This window comes from Pinus tabuliformis, chromosome 3_2 (assembly GCF_031772625.1).
Source record: "Pinus tabuliformis cultivar Carrire ecotype Pingquan chromosome 3_2, CPIR1, whole genome shotgun sequence".
In the NCBI taxonomy this organism is placed as follows: Eukaryota; Viridiplantae; Streptophyta; class Pinopsida; order Pinales; family Pinaceae; genus Pinus; species Pinus tabuliformis.
This window is the reverse complement of record NC_142302.1, coordinates 900,180,014-900,195,403: the sequence shown is the minus strand read 5'-3', so window position 1 is coordinate 900,195,403 and position 15,390 is coordinate 900,180,014.

The window sequence follows — 15,390 nt, the reverse complement described above, 5'->3', positions numbered from 1 at the left end:
GTTGTGTGTTGAGTGTATACTTGAGAATGCTCTTCTTTTCACCTTCGCATGACTTGGTGATAATGGATCGTCAATGATCTTAAGTCTTCAGTTGTGATCATAGACTAATGTCCCTTTTATTTCTTGTGATTGATCAACTTGCATGTTAAACTACAAGAGAGTCTTTTAGCATATTTCCCTCCTTCATCGCTTTCTTCATCATCTCGACATAGCATGGTAAGGTTCCTACATCTGTAATTCACTCATGACAAGACGACATAAATTCGATAAACCCCTAGTCTAAGATAGTGCACATTAATCCATTGACTAAGTCGAAACTAGGTGACAGGCTGGGAAAGAGGCTCAGTAACTACACAATTGCACAATTCAGGTAGTCAAGGGTGAAGCTTGAGCCTTCAGACAATGTAGTGCGTTGTTTAGGCTAGCATTAGGGGAATTTTGAGGTCTAAAATGGGCCTCCTAAGGAAATTATAAAATATTAGTGGAAATAATAAAATAAGATTAAATTACATCATCAATTTTTAGAGGGAAAAAAGAAAAAACTATTTTTTCAACTCGTATTTTCAACTTATCTCCCTATGGGTTTACTCAAATTTCGAGAAGAAACACTTGTTGGATGCAAAACTTGATTCCTCATCCAAGGATTATCCATGTTGAATACTTTTGATGGACCCTACTACATGAAAAATGAGAAATACATGAAAAACGTGATTGCAATAAGGTTTTTTCATGTATTTCTCATTTTTCGTGTAGCAGGATCCATAAAAAGTATGCAACATGGGTACTCTTTGGATGAGGAATTAAATTTTGCATCCAACGAGTACTCCTGCTCAAAATTTGAATAAAACCTTAGGGAGATAAGTTGAAAATACGAGTTGAAAAAATAGTTTTATTATTTTTTAATCTTTTTACTTTTTTACTCCAAAAATGGTGAATCATCTCCCATGGTTGACATAATCATCTTCAATCCTATTGGTTCTTATTAAGTTTATTTTAGTTTACATTTTTCTTAGGAGGCCCATTTTAGACCTCAAAAGTCCCTTGATGGTTGAGGAAGAAAATTGCGCAGTCTAGGAGTTGAGGATGACAAGCTAAGGGGACAGGCACTAGATCAACCTATTGAATAGTTCCATAGGACAGATGAGCCCAAGTGACTGTGCAATTACACAATTCAATAGCTTAGGGTTGAGGCTTGAGCCTTGAGACTACGCAGTGCATAGTTCAAGCTGGATTGAGGGAGAAAATAGTTCAAGCAGCTAGTGAGGCAAGCTCAGGGGATGGACACTAAGTGAACACACTATGCAGTTCTGGGAGACAAGGAAGGTTGGGTTATTACACAACTGCACAGATTAGGAGCTCAACAATGATCTTGAGGCTAGATATTGCGAAGTCCGTAGTTGAGGCCAGGCTAGGAGAAGGAATTGCGCAATTTTTGAGGTCAAGGTTGGAGCTTGAGCACAGATAATGTGCAGTGCAACAGTCCTCGAAGGAAGGAACTAAGCATTGTACAGTGCTAAGGGGGAATGTCACAACTGGAGGACTGAAACTGTGCAATGCGCAATTCAGGGAGGTCGGGTGAAGTCAATTTGTTTGGTCGGGAAGACTTCTCAGAAATGGCTAAGTGTAAGACGGTTAGACTGTTGTGAACAGTGATAAGACTTCGACTGTGATATCACACTTAGAATACTTGATGACACAACAACATAGACCACCCAGGACACATGAACAATGCATTTCCCTCTGTACAACAACGTTATGACCAGTTACAACAAGTGCGACACTTAAGATACACTTTGTGATGACCGTGATGACACTTGTACCAAAATTCTTAAAACTTTTCGAGTGAGTGCGATTTAAATTGGCCTCCTAAGAAAAAATCAAGAAACTAATTAAAAAAATGCCATGTAGACAATTTTTTAATATCATTTTACTTTTACCTATGTTCCACAATATTTATTAGCATGAGATTTAATAAAAAAAATTAATATTTTATTTCTAATTTTTTACTTTTATCGAAATACCTGAAAACATGGCACTTTTATTAAAATAATTGTCTATATATATTTTATATTTAAATTGAACTGTCCACATTTATATTTTATATTTATTTGTGTATATATAATTTATATTTAACCATTTTTTTTGGTGTTTCTTTAAAGACATTGTGTACCGAAGCCACAATTTCACCCAAAATATATTTTTCTAATGGAATCTGGTAATTTGTGCTTTTTGGAATACATTTTTTTAACTATTTTATATTTAATTATGATGCAGGAGCATTCATCTCAACATCATTATTGTATTCTAGTAGACATAGGGGGTCTTGTGTTTCAAGGAAGTTGGTTTCCTAAGTATTGAATTAATGTAATTATTAAGAGTTTTGAGTGATTTTAATGAGAGAAGCTATAATAGGATTTAATTGAATATGGTGAGGCATAATTGTAAATATTCTCAAATGTAGGAGAATATGAGGGACTTAGGATAGTTGAGAGTACTGAGGGATTTGAATTGATTGTAAAATCCAGATTAATAATGTGTTAGTTCATGATTTTGTGGACTTTAGAGAGAATCCTTAGGGATGAGAAAGAAATTTTAGGATTTTGTTGAAAAGCTTATGGATCTAAACCAGGAATTGGTTTTAGAATCCCTTTTTCTATAAATGTAAGCCTAAAAGGCATAAATAGGGGTAGAGAGAGAGAGAGTTAGATATTTAGCTAGTGTTTGTAAACCTACGAGAAGATAATGAACAGAGGCCATTAAATTAGAAGATCAGGCCAAGGAGAGATAGAGAGTCTCATTATGTAATTGTTTGTTGATACATATATATACACAGAGATTCAAATTCTAATTTGTATAAGTGTGTTATCGAATATTGAATGATGGATGAATTAGCATATTCTGTGTAACAGAGAATTGCAGACGAAGTTCGGTGATTACACAGAGAAATACATGAAGAGGAGGATCATAATGGATCATTGAATCCATTAGAGGGATCAAAGTCAAAGCTCAGGAGGAAGTGCACAGTGGAACAACTGAGGGACCAAAATATTGAAGAAACCCGAAACCATAGTGGAACGTTGAAGGAATAGCGAAAAAAAAACATAAGTAAACAGAGTAGCGGAGGAGTAAAGTGTCAATGCACAACAACCATTAGATCTCATAGATCAATGGCCAGGATGAAATCACAAGAGTGGAAAAATTGGGATCGCATCACAATCTTTCAAAGGGAGGAAGCAAAGTGCGATTGCGACATGCAATGCATAGCCAACCCAAAACCTTATCGAATGTAACCTAAAACCCCGTCGGGTCCGAAATACATGTCGGATCGGAGTTTTAAAGTGGGAGAGTCAAGTGCAAGGATCAAGCGATAGCCAATAGCGATATATCGGAGGCATCGGTGATCGGATATCGAAGGAGGAGCAGCACAGCGGAAGGTTTGATATGGAATGGTGGAACTGACGATATATGAATGCGGATGTATAATATTTGAGATCTACTTATGTGTTTCGGAGTGGAATTTCAATGTAATTCTATGTATTATGGTTAAAGTGGGGTCCCGATCTTTTAATGTAAAAGTGGTGTTGAACGATTCTGATAGTCGCATATCAAATGCGGAAGGGGTGATAGGAGTCATATGAGCGCGGAGGACTGCAATGAGTGATTGCGATAAAGGCAAGTCTTGGGAACTGTGCAAAGGCTTATGAAAGGCAGAGAAAGGGGGCTGGCTTATATATGCGGGCCTAAGGATTAACGAGGGTTAATGCAAAGGATGGATCAAGGGACAAACTGTGGTTAGTTTGTTTGATAAATCATTTCACCAAGTATTAATTAAGGGGGCCTTAACCCATTGTTATTTATAATGAACCTTTGAAAGGAAGTTCATGTAAATTCTTGGGGGGAATGGTTTATGCATAGGAATATGCATACTGTGGGTAAAGTAGGGGTAACCCTGCGTCATTTGTTATAAGAGTAGAACAAAGAAATTATGTGTGAAAGTTTCTTTGAAAGAATTTACAACAGAGACATGTCGAAAGATGTGTATGCAGGCACGAGAGATCAGATTCTAATCTGATAGTTAAGCAACTAGGGAAAGTTGGGAGATTGGTAAGAGGAATACTAATCTTGATATTTCTGCATTTTGATAAAATGTTTAGATTTTGAGAAAAGTAGAGCAAATGATTTATGGCCAATGAATCTGTATAATTGGAATTGTGAAATGTTTTAAATTGAAATTATAAAAGAAAAATTAAGTTCTTAGAGGCAGGTAAGTAAGAATTAAGAAGAGACTGCAGAAACATAAAGAATATACAATGATGTTTTGAATAATGGAGATTCACTCGGATGTGAATAGTGAATGGAGACTGCTTGTGAAATCATACAGGTATTGTTTTATTTAACTCTGATTTGAGTTTTGCTAGATAAAGAAATAGATTGAAGATTGATCGTTGCAGCTAATGAAGTATCTCAACAAAAGAAGATCAAGTCTTAAGAAGCAGTAATTGAAGAAACTGGTAAGGATTTCTGAGTGGAAGAAAACTCAACAAAGGAGAAATTGTTGCCGATAGTTAAGCTTTGCCAATATAAAGTCAGAATATTGGAAGAAAGAATCAAATTCTAAATATGATTGACAGTAGTTGAATGTTGAAAATTTGCGCAGTGGAAGCATGGAGATCTGCTGAAACCGATTTGCAGGAGTGGTAAGATCCTGAAGGTTGGTGAAGGTATGCAAAATTTTTCTAATGATTAGCAGATATTGAATGAGCGAAATTTTAGAGCAAGATTACAGTAGTTAAACTGTAAGAAGGACTTTGTAAGCTCTTGAAGTAACATAGTTTGAAGATATAGTTGAAGGCTAGTGGAAAGGACAATCCATTCAAAAGTGTAGGTGAATGGGATGACAAGATCAGGCAGAGATCTTAAAGAGGAAGGTGAGAAGATTGCAACAACCTAGAGCAAGGAGTGCTCAATTGGTTCCAAAGGAAAGAACCAGAGAAATGCTAACAGACTAAGCTCAAAGGAGAGAAGCTTAGTGAGGCATATGTAGCAAGAAGGATATTTGTTACTGCAGGGGTATTGTTGCAGCTCACAAAGGTAATTCCACGAAGGATGTGGTAGAATTTCTAAGAGATAAAGGAAGCTGGTAAGAGTTTCTAAGTGAAAGCAGAAATGTGGCAGAACCTTTAGGAATTCCAACAGAGAGGATAGTTGTGTTCTTGGAAAGTACAGATAAGTTGAAGCCTAGAAGGAGCAAAGAGAATTGCTCAAAGGAGGTTCCAAAGATAGAGAATCAAGTGCTTTCCAAAAGACCAAGTATAGAGGAGAGCTTGGTGAGGTAAGTGGCAACAGGGCAGACTTGCTATTGTAGAGGCTTTAGTGCAGCTCATAGTGAGTGAGTGAGGAACTCATAGAGATGGAGAGGATGATGACTAGTGACAGTCATAACATAGGTTCTGAAAGAAACCACAACCAAGGACAGAAGAAAGGAGATGCCAAGGCAAATGGCATACAGAGTCAGTTAAGTAAAGAAGAATATGAGAGGGAGAAGGTTGAGATATCAGTTCAGCTTGAAGTGTTAATGGAGATGTTGCAGGGAAATGAAGCGGACTAGAAATATGGTTACGTCATGAGAAAGAAAGTGAAGTGGCAAAGGCTACAAGAGAAGAGAGAACAATAGGTGAATATGCAGTTAATAAAGGAGCTAAGGGAGCTTAAACAAATTATAGATGTCAAATGGATGACAGAGAAGCTCGAAATAGTTGAGCTACAACAAAAGGGCGATGCTGAAGAAGATGTTGAAGTTTCGATATGTGAACCAGAACGTGGACCATTACTTTTTGAAAGTGATGAAGAGATAGAGGAGTTGAATCATATGAATGATTCAAAGCAACCAGAAGACTTGATGACTGAAGCATCAAGTGAGACCAGAAGGTCTTGTATTTTTAAAACTAATGATTTGTGTATGATTGCGGGTTTGGAAGAAGATAGGTAGTATTTTAAAGCTGTCAAAAACATGAAAGAACACCTTCCAAAAGATGAAAGTTTTGAAGCAGAATATGACAAGGAGACTAGAAAAGAATCAGTTCGCTAAGTGGACAAATGCTAAAAGACATCATTGAAATAGATGATGAGAAGGAGATACTAGCTAATAGTCTCAAAGAGTTCTTTGAGTTTGAATCAGCATACTGATATGCTGACAGAAGAAGAGAGATCTGAGAAGCACATTGAAGTGTTGCCAAAGGAAGAAGAGGTAGAGAGGCCTTATATTTTTTATGATGATGATTGTCTTATAATTGAAGATTTTGTTGTAGAAACTGGAACATATTTGGCACAGGAGGACAGCCAAATGAAAGAAGAAGAGGAAGAACATCTACTGAAGGACGTTAAGAAAGATTTAGCCAAGGAAGAAGGACCATGTGATGATGGGTCAATCACAAATGAAAAGGTAGGAGATTGTGTAAAATTTCCAAAGTTCATTCCAAGTAAAATCATTGAGTTATATAGGGAATTATACTTTCAAAGGAGGAAGTTAGAAGAGCAGAGGATAAATGTTCAGGATAAATTGTTGAAGAAGGATGACAAAGAAGTTGTCATAAATAATAGTCAAGAAGAAGGTGACAAGTACAGAAAACAGAAGCAAGAAATTGTTCTGAAAGCCAATATAGCAGCAGCTGAAAAGGTGCAAAATAACAGTAAAGAAGAGGGTAAGGATGAAAAGGAGCCAATCAGGATAAGTGAAGAACAAGAAAAAGGAGAGTTCATCAATCAAGAGATGAAAATAGTCAGCAAAATGAGGATATACTAGACAGAGAAATTGAATTGATAAGAAGGTTAATGATGAAAGTGTCTCAGAAGAAGACAACAGCAAGGAAAGAGAGGAGTACCAACAAGAGGAAGACAACAGTAAACTATGAAAGTAGGGCAAGTGGAGCATTGCAGCATAAGGTATGGAGACCCAGAGAATAGCAACAGACAACAGCAACAATAGAACAATGGACAAGCAAAGACAAGTTACAAAATAAAGTTTGGGATCCAGGAGGAATCAATTATCCAGAATTATGACCAGGAGGTCATAAATTTTCTTACTTGGGGAGTTTGATGCAGGAACATTCAGCTCAACATCATTATTGCATTCTAGTAGACAAAGGGGGTCTTGTGTTTCAAGGAAGTTGGTTTCCTAAGTATTGAATTAATGTAATTATTAAGAGTTTTGAGTGATTTTAATGAGAGAAGCTAGAATAGGATTTAATTGAATATGGTGAGGCATAATTGTAAATATTCTCGAATGTAGGAGAATATGAGAGACTTATGATAGTTGAGAGAACTAAGAGATTTGAGAATTGATTGTAAAATCTAGATTAGGAGTTAGTTCATGATTTTGTGGATTTGAGAGAATCCTTAGGGATGAGAAGGAGATTTTAGGATTTTGTTGAGAAGCTTATGGATCTAAACTAGGAATTGGTTTTAGAATACCTTTTTCTATAAATGTAAGCCTAAAAGGCATAGACAGGGATAGAGAGAGAGAGAGAATTAGATATTTAGCTAGTGTTTGTAAGCCTACGGGCAGATAATGAACAGAGGCCATTAAATTAGAAGATTAGGGCAAGGAGAGACAGAGAGTCTCATTATGTAATTGTTTGTTGATATATATATACAAAGAGATTCAAATTCCAATTTGTATAATTGTGTTATCGAATATTGAATGATGAATGAATGAATTAGCATATTCTGTGTAACAGAGAGTTGCAGGCGAAGTTCGACGATTACATAGAGAAATACATGAAGAGGAGGATCATAATGGATCATTGAATCCATTAGAGGGATCAAAGTCAAAGCTTAGGAGGAAGTGCGCAGTGGAACAGCCAAGGGACCAAAATCTTGAAGAAACCTGAAACCATAGTGGAACGCTGAAGGAATAGCAAAAAAACATAAGTAAACAGAGTAGCGGAGGAGTAAAGTGTCAATGCACAACAACCGTTAGATCTCATAGATCAAAAACCAGGATTAAATCGCAAGAGTGAAAAAATCGGGATCGAATCGCAATCTTTCAAAGGGAGGAAGCGAAGTGCGATTGCAACATGCGATTCATAGCCGGACCCGAAACCTTATCGAATGTAACCTAGAACCCCGTCGGGTTAGAAATACATGTCAAATTAGAGTTTTAAAGTGGGAGAGACTGAGAGTCAAGTGCAAGGATCAAGCGATAGCTGATAGCGATAGATCATAGGCATCGGCGATTGGAGATTGGAGGAGGAGCAGCGCAGCGGAAGGTTTGCTATGGAAGGGCGGAACCGATGATATATGAATGCGGATGTATAATATTTGAGATCTGTTTATGTGTTTCGGAGTAGAATTTTGATGTAATTCTATGTATTACAGTTAAAGCGGGGTCCTAGTATTTTAATGTAAAAGTGGTGTTAAACGATTCCGATAGTCACATATTGGATGTGGAAGGGGTGATAGGATTCATATGAGTGCGGAGGACTGCGATGAGAGATTGCGATAAAGGCAAGTCTTGGGAACTGTGCAAAGGCTTATGAAAGGTGGAAAAAGGGGGTTGGCTTATATATTCTGGCCTAAGGATTAACAAGGGTTAATGCAAAGGATGGATCAAGGGACAAAGTGTGGTTAGTTTGTTTGATAAATCATTTCACCAAGTATTAATTAAGGGGGCCTTAACCCATTGTTATTTATAAGTAACCTTTGACCAGAAGGTCATGTAAATTCCTGGGGGGGGAAATGGTTTATGCATAGGAATATGCATACTGTGGGTAAAGCAAGGGTAACCCTGCGTCAAATTATTTAACTATTTTATATTTAATTATATATTTTAGATTTTTTGTCGAAACCTGGTAATTTGTCCTTTTTGGAATACATTTTTTTTATTATTTTATATTTAACTATATATTCTATATTTTTTGTTGGAATCGGGTAATTTGTCCTTTTTGGAATACATTTTTTAACTATTTAACGGTCCATGATGAACCACACTTGTTGGTTTGAAATGCGTCTCGGCCAAAAAAAATTCTCTCATGCGATTTCTACCGAAAGACTTTGTTTAATTCATTATGGATCACAGAATCTTGAATATAGAAATTACTACCCTGTACGGAAGGGCCACTGCTATTAAAGTTCATCATTTTGAACGGTCTCGCATAAGGGTTTCCAAGTTGAAGACAGATCTGGCTTTTCTAAAACGATGTAGAGACTCTTCCCTTGTTCCTCCGTTCGCTCAGATTAAGCACCCTCTTAATAATTCTAGTGGCTATCGTATTTTTCTTAATGCTAGCATGGCATTGGTTCATTTGGAGATTGGCAGGGTGAGAAAGGTTTTGGATTTCATTTCTCGTAATTTGTTGTCTCTCCATTTGGAACTTTCAAATCAGATCTCTGCTCCCCTTTGGTCAAGGATCGAAGCATGCTCGGCTCTGAAATCTTCTCGTCTGGAAGAAATATGGAAAGTAAAGCAGTCCAAGAAGTTTAGTAAGCTCTCGGAGAAATTCATCTCGTAGCCTAATGAGTCTAGTTGCTTTCATGGTCCTTCTAGAAGAAGAATTAATTCTAATCAAATCTCTGCTCTCCGATCTTGGGTTGACGATGTTTCTCACCCTTCTGCCATCGAAGGTGAAGCTAGAACAATCTCGTATTCACGGGTCAGATTCCCTCAGGTTCGTTGTCTGTTAATTCTTCTTTGGTTTCTGTTGGTTTCAATAATAGTGGAAGTGGTTCTATTAATAATAATATTCAATTAAATAATAATAATAATAATAATAATAATTGGTTTAATAGTAATACTAATAATAGTGATTATATTTTCACCTCACATAGGAATAATAATATTAAGAATAGCAATAATAATTTATGTTTGGATGATGATGATAATAATAATAATAATATCACTGGGCGTAATAATAATAATATTAATGAGGTTAGTGACTCTATTTTCAATTCTGATAATTCTAATAATAATAGGATTGGTAATAAGACTCTAAGTTTGGATAATATTGGTTGTTCTAATTTTCTTTCCTCTTCTAGTAATAGGGTTGTCAATCTCTCTAGCTTTTCTCTCGATCCCCCTATCTTTAGTCTTTTGGAGAAAGGTTTAAATTTTTCTCTTGCTCCTAGAAAGATCCCAGTCGATGATATTATCTGTGACATTGAATATGGTATTAGAGACTTACCGGACGTCACTAAAGATATCATTCATCAAGACTGTGCGGTTGTCCTTAGAAAGGCAAAGCCCCCCAAGAATAACATCAGCAAACCTGAGTTTGATGCTCTCAAATCGTTAAACAATAATAAGAATATTATTGTTCTCAAAGCCGACAAAGGTGGTGCTGTGGTTATTCTTGATAAAGATGATTACTGTCAAAAGATGTTGGACCACCTCCATAATAGCAGGAGCTACAGGAAACTCAACAAGGATCCTCTGAAGAAGATTTCCAAAAGTGTGACTCTTGCTATAAAGGCTAGTAGCTCGGTCAACTCATTCAGTCATAAGCTTATTGAAATTTTCCCTCTTACCCCCAAAATCTATGGTCTGCCAAAGATTCATAAGGAAGGGGTTCCTCTGAGACCCATTGTCAACACGATAGGAGGGCCAACTTATCTTCTTGCTAAATATTTAGCCTAGAAGCTTAAGCCCCTTGTTGGCCATACAAAATCCTTCATCAAGGACTCTACATCGTTTGTTAATGAGTTAAAGAGTTTCAAGCTTGATCCAGATGACAAGCTTGTGAGCTTCGATGTGGTCTCTCTCTACACTAATATCCCTATCAACAAGGCCATCGAAGTCATCAAGCACATCACAGATCCTAATACGGCTTATTTAGTTGGTATTTGTCTTACTTCTACTTTCTTTTCATTTGATGGGGAATTCTATGAGCAAACTTGCAGTGTCGCCATGGGTTCCCCCCTCTCCCCTGTGGTAGCTAATCTATTCATGGAGGATTTTGAATCAAAGGCCTTAACCTCTTCTCGTCTTCTTCCTAAGTTGTGGAAAAGGTTTGTGGATGACAATTTTGTCATCTGGTCCCATGGTAAAGAAAAGTTGGAACTATTTTTCCTCCATCTTAACAATCAATCTAGTTCTACAAAGTTCACCATGGAATTTGAATGTGATGGTAGTCTTCCCTTCCTTGACGTCCTCCTCTCAAGGAATGATAATGGCTCTTTCTCTCATCAGGTATATCGTAAGAAAACTCATACAGAACAATATCTTCATGCTAATTCTCATCATTTCCCAACTCAAAAGCTTGGTGTTCTCAACACCTTATCAACTAGAGCTTTAAGAGTTTCTGATGAGAACCATCTCAAGGAAGAGAAAGCACATCTCCTAAGTGTTTTCTTTAATAATGGGTATAGTAGACACCAATGTTTTAAGGCTTTCTTTAGAGCTGAAAAAGGTCCTAGTGCTAAGAAACATACCAAGGATCGATTTTTTGGTGTTCATCTTCCTTTTATCCAAGGGGCCACTGAAAAGATTGCAAGGATCCTAAGGAAGCATAAGGTGGCTTCTACCTTTCGGCCTTTAAATACCATATGGAGCTCCCTTAGATCTGTAAAAGACCCAGTGGATCCCAAGAATATGAAGGGTGTTTACACTATCCCATGCTCTTGTGGGACTCCCTACATTGGTGAGACTGGTCACTCGACTAATCAAAGGATTCGTGAGCCTGCTATTGACATCAAGCATGGCAGGACCTGCTCCTCTGCTTTGGCGGAGCATGCAGATAAATCTAAGCATCACATCTGCATTGAAGAGGCCCAAGTTGTTGCTAAGATTAGTCATTTTCATCATCGTAAATTGAGGGTGGCCCTAGAAATTGAAAAAAGACCCAATAATTTGAATAGAGATGATGGTTGGAATATAAGTAGAAGTTGGGTCCCTGTCTTGTCCTCCTAGATTTTTTTATTTTTATTTTTAATGTAGTTAATGGCATCCTTTTTAAAGTATTTGTTGTTGATTTATTCTTCATTAGAGTTTATTTTCTTTATCCTTCGTGTTTTTTATGTATTTTATCATCTTATTTGTTCATAACTCCTTTTAGTATTTTTGTTATTTGTTTAATGGGCATTAGCCCCATATTTTATTGTTGACCCTGTTTTATTTATTGATTTTTTATTTTTTTCGGATATATATATATATATATATATATATATATATATATATATATATTTCCATATATATATATATATATATATGTTTTTTTTTTCCATATATAATATATATATATATATATAGACTCGTGTATATTTTTGTTTTATTTTATTTATTTTTCCATTAATTTTTTTAATTTATTTTATTTTATTTCCATTAGTTATTTTATTTATCAAATGACCTTGTCTTCATTAGGGTCTTCACTCGTTTTTATAACTTTTGACTCCCCTCCTTTAAAGTTTGACTTTGATTATTTTTTATTTATTTTAAAATAGCTGTTTAATATAGTGGTTACTTATTAATATTTGTTTTTAATAAATTAATAAACTAATATCACAGTTTAAATATTATTTTTCAAAAACTAGTAATATTTGGTTTTAATAAATTAATTTAAATATTATTTTTTTAAAACTAGCCGTTTAATATGACCATTACATATTAATATTTTAATAAATTAATAAACTAATATTATTATTTAAATATTATTTTTTAAGAACTAGTAATATTTGGTTTTAATAAATTAATTTAAATATTATTTTTCAAAAACTAGCCGTTTAATATAGTGTCGTTACCTATTAATATTTTTAATAAATTAATGAAATAATATCATTATTTAAATATTTTTTCAAAAACTAGCCATTTAATATAGTTGTTACATATTAATATTTTGATAAATTAATAAACTAATATCATTATTTAAATATTATTTTTCAATAACTAGTAATATTTGGTTTTAATAAATTAATTTAAATATTATTTTTCAAAAACTAGCCATTTAATATAGCCGTTACCTATTAATATTTTTAATAAATTAATGAAATGATATCATTATTTAAATATTTTTTCAAAAACTACCCGTTTAATACAACCGTTAATAATATTTGTTTTTAATATATTAATAAATTAATATTATAATTTAAACATTATTGTTCAAATATAGTCGTACTTGAAATTATGTCTCTACATTGCTCTCTATTTAAGCCTTTGCCATGGTCTGCCTCTTCATCTGGTCCTGGTCATGAACCACACTTGTTGGTTTGAAACGCGTCTCGGCCAAAAAAAATTCTCTCATGTGATTTCTACCAAAAGACTTTGTTTAATTCATTATGGATCACATAAGCTTGAATACAGAAAATATTTTTTAAGTATTTAACTATTTTATATTTAACTATAACTATATTTTATTTTTATCTATTTTACATTTTATATTTAACTACTTTTTAACTATTTGACTACTTTATATTTAAATATAACTTTCTATATATATTTTATATTTAACTATTTTTTTAGTGTTTATTTGGCATGGTAATTAATGTCAAATGGACCACATTTTTAATTTATATTTTTTCACTAATATCAAGATTTACAATGCACTAATAACATTTTTGATTTTCTAATTCATATGGGTAACGTAGGTAAATAACATTAATAAAATATTTGATGAATACCCAAATTAATAATAAAATATTTCACCGATTCTCAAATTAAAAAATAAAAATTATTTAGGACATATACCTATTTTTAAATTTAATATTTATGACATGGAAATTACGTGAAAATTTCATGGGCAATTCTAGGCTGAAATTTCTTCTAATGGAGGACTTGACATAACCATAAGTGGAGACTAAAGTGCCTCAACCACTTGAAAAAAAATCTGAATGAAGATCGAAGGATGTAAAACAACTACTGTTGGATATACTAGTGGAGAAATGATAACATGAATGACAGTCATCAAAGACGTAATGATGATTAAATGAGCTGATTAAAGCATCAAATTCCCAGTTTGTAATAAACGAAGATAAATCAATTTGAACAGTTTTGTGAATGCTATGAACAATCAAACCAAGTTCCTCACAAGCCAAATGTGACAACTTGTTTTCCTGTAACTGGTCACAAACTGTGAAAGCATCGTAATTATGAAAATAATTTAAAAGGGATGTCAGAACCATAAATACATGAGATCAGTTAGGACATGGTGAACGGAGAAGAACTTGATTCAGGTGATAACTCATGCATTCCTTATTACTCAAGAGGACTTTGATTGCGATGAAGGGGAAGATTTGCAATATAACATTCATGAGAAAAATTGGGATCTAACTATTAAGAGATGATTTTGATAGGCATGATTCCTTCAGCCAAATATAGTCTTTGAAATGATCAACTTTGCAACTCCATGACTCTATGAGAGACACACATTCTAAACCCAAGTTTGATGCGAGAGATTTGCATGAAGATGAATAAACTTAAAAAGAATATCGAATCCGGTTAGAAGTAAAATCTTGAAAATTTGAAAGATCATACCCAAATACCAAAAAATTTTCAAAAATAAATTTTCATTGAGTGGAACCATGCAAAGAGAAGGATTTTACCGGAAAAACCATATCTAACTTAGTTCGAGGGGCTTACCAGAGTTGTGAAATCTTGACATAACCATCAAAGGAAGTTGAAGTGCCTTAACTCCTTGGAAAGTCCTAGAACTTTCTCGGATTGTAAAATCACATTTTGAATTTTGAACCAGATCATGCATTATTTGAGGATAGTTGCTACCACTGGTTTCAATAAAGTCACTGCTCACCGGATGGGAGCCATCTATGTCACTAATTTCACTGTATTTTTCAACTTCAACAACCAAATTAATCAAGTCGAAAGGTTCTTCTAATCGCAAATTCAAAGATGAATGAATCGAGGAAATTTCATGACCAAGTTGATTTGAAGAGTTGTCTTCATGAAAGAGAAGAGATGATGAGGGGTGGAAAGAGTACTCAATGATTCGATTGTTTTCATTTTCATCATGGATAATCTCACTGTCTTGTGTCAATTGAGAAGATAACTCATTGGATGAAGAACTTAAAGAGCATGGAGTATCTTTGTCGCAAGTAGATGCTTTGCAGATGATATAGCACAAGGGATAGTGAGATAAAGAGAAAGTTTCAATATGCACATCTTTTTTGACCGAATTAGATTATGGATCTAAAGTAAAATCTTTATGAGAAACCAAAAGATTAGTTGATGCACCTGGGAAATCGTGATCACATACATCAACAAAGCCATCATCATTGGAATGATTTTTTCCCGAGGCTATGGATTGATCGAAAGAATTGATTATATTTGATTCACTACTGAGATTAGCATATCGAGAATCATCCAAGAATGGAAGTTCATCATCTTCACATGGAGGATTTTTTAAAATAAAAGAAATATTGAAAGCATCTTCACCTTCCTAATCCTTCACC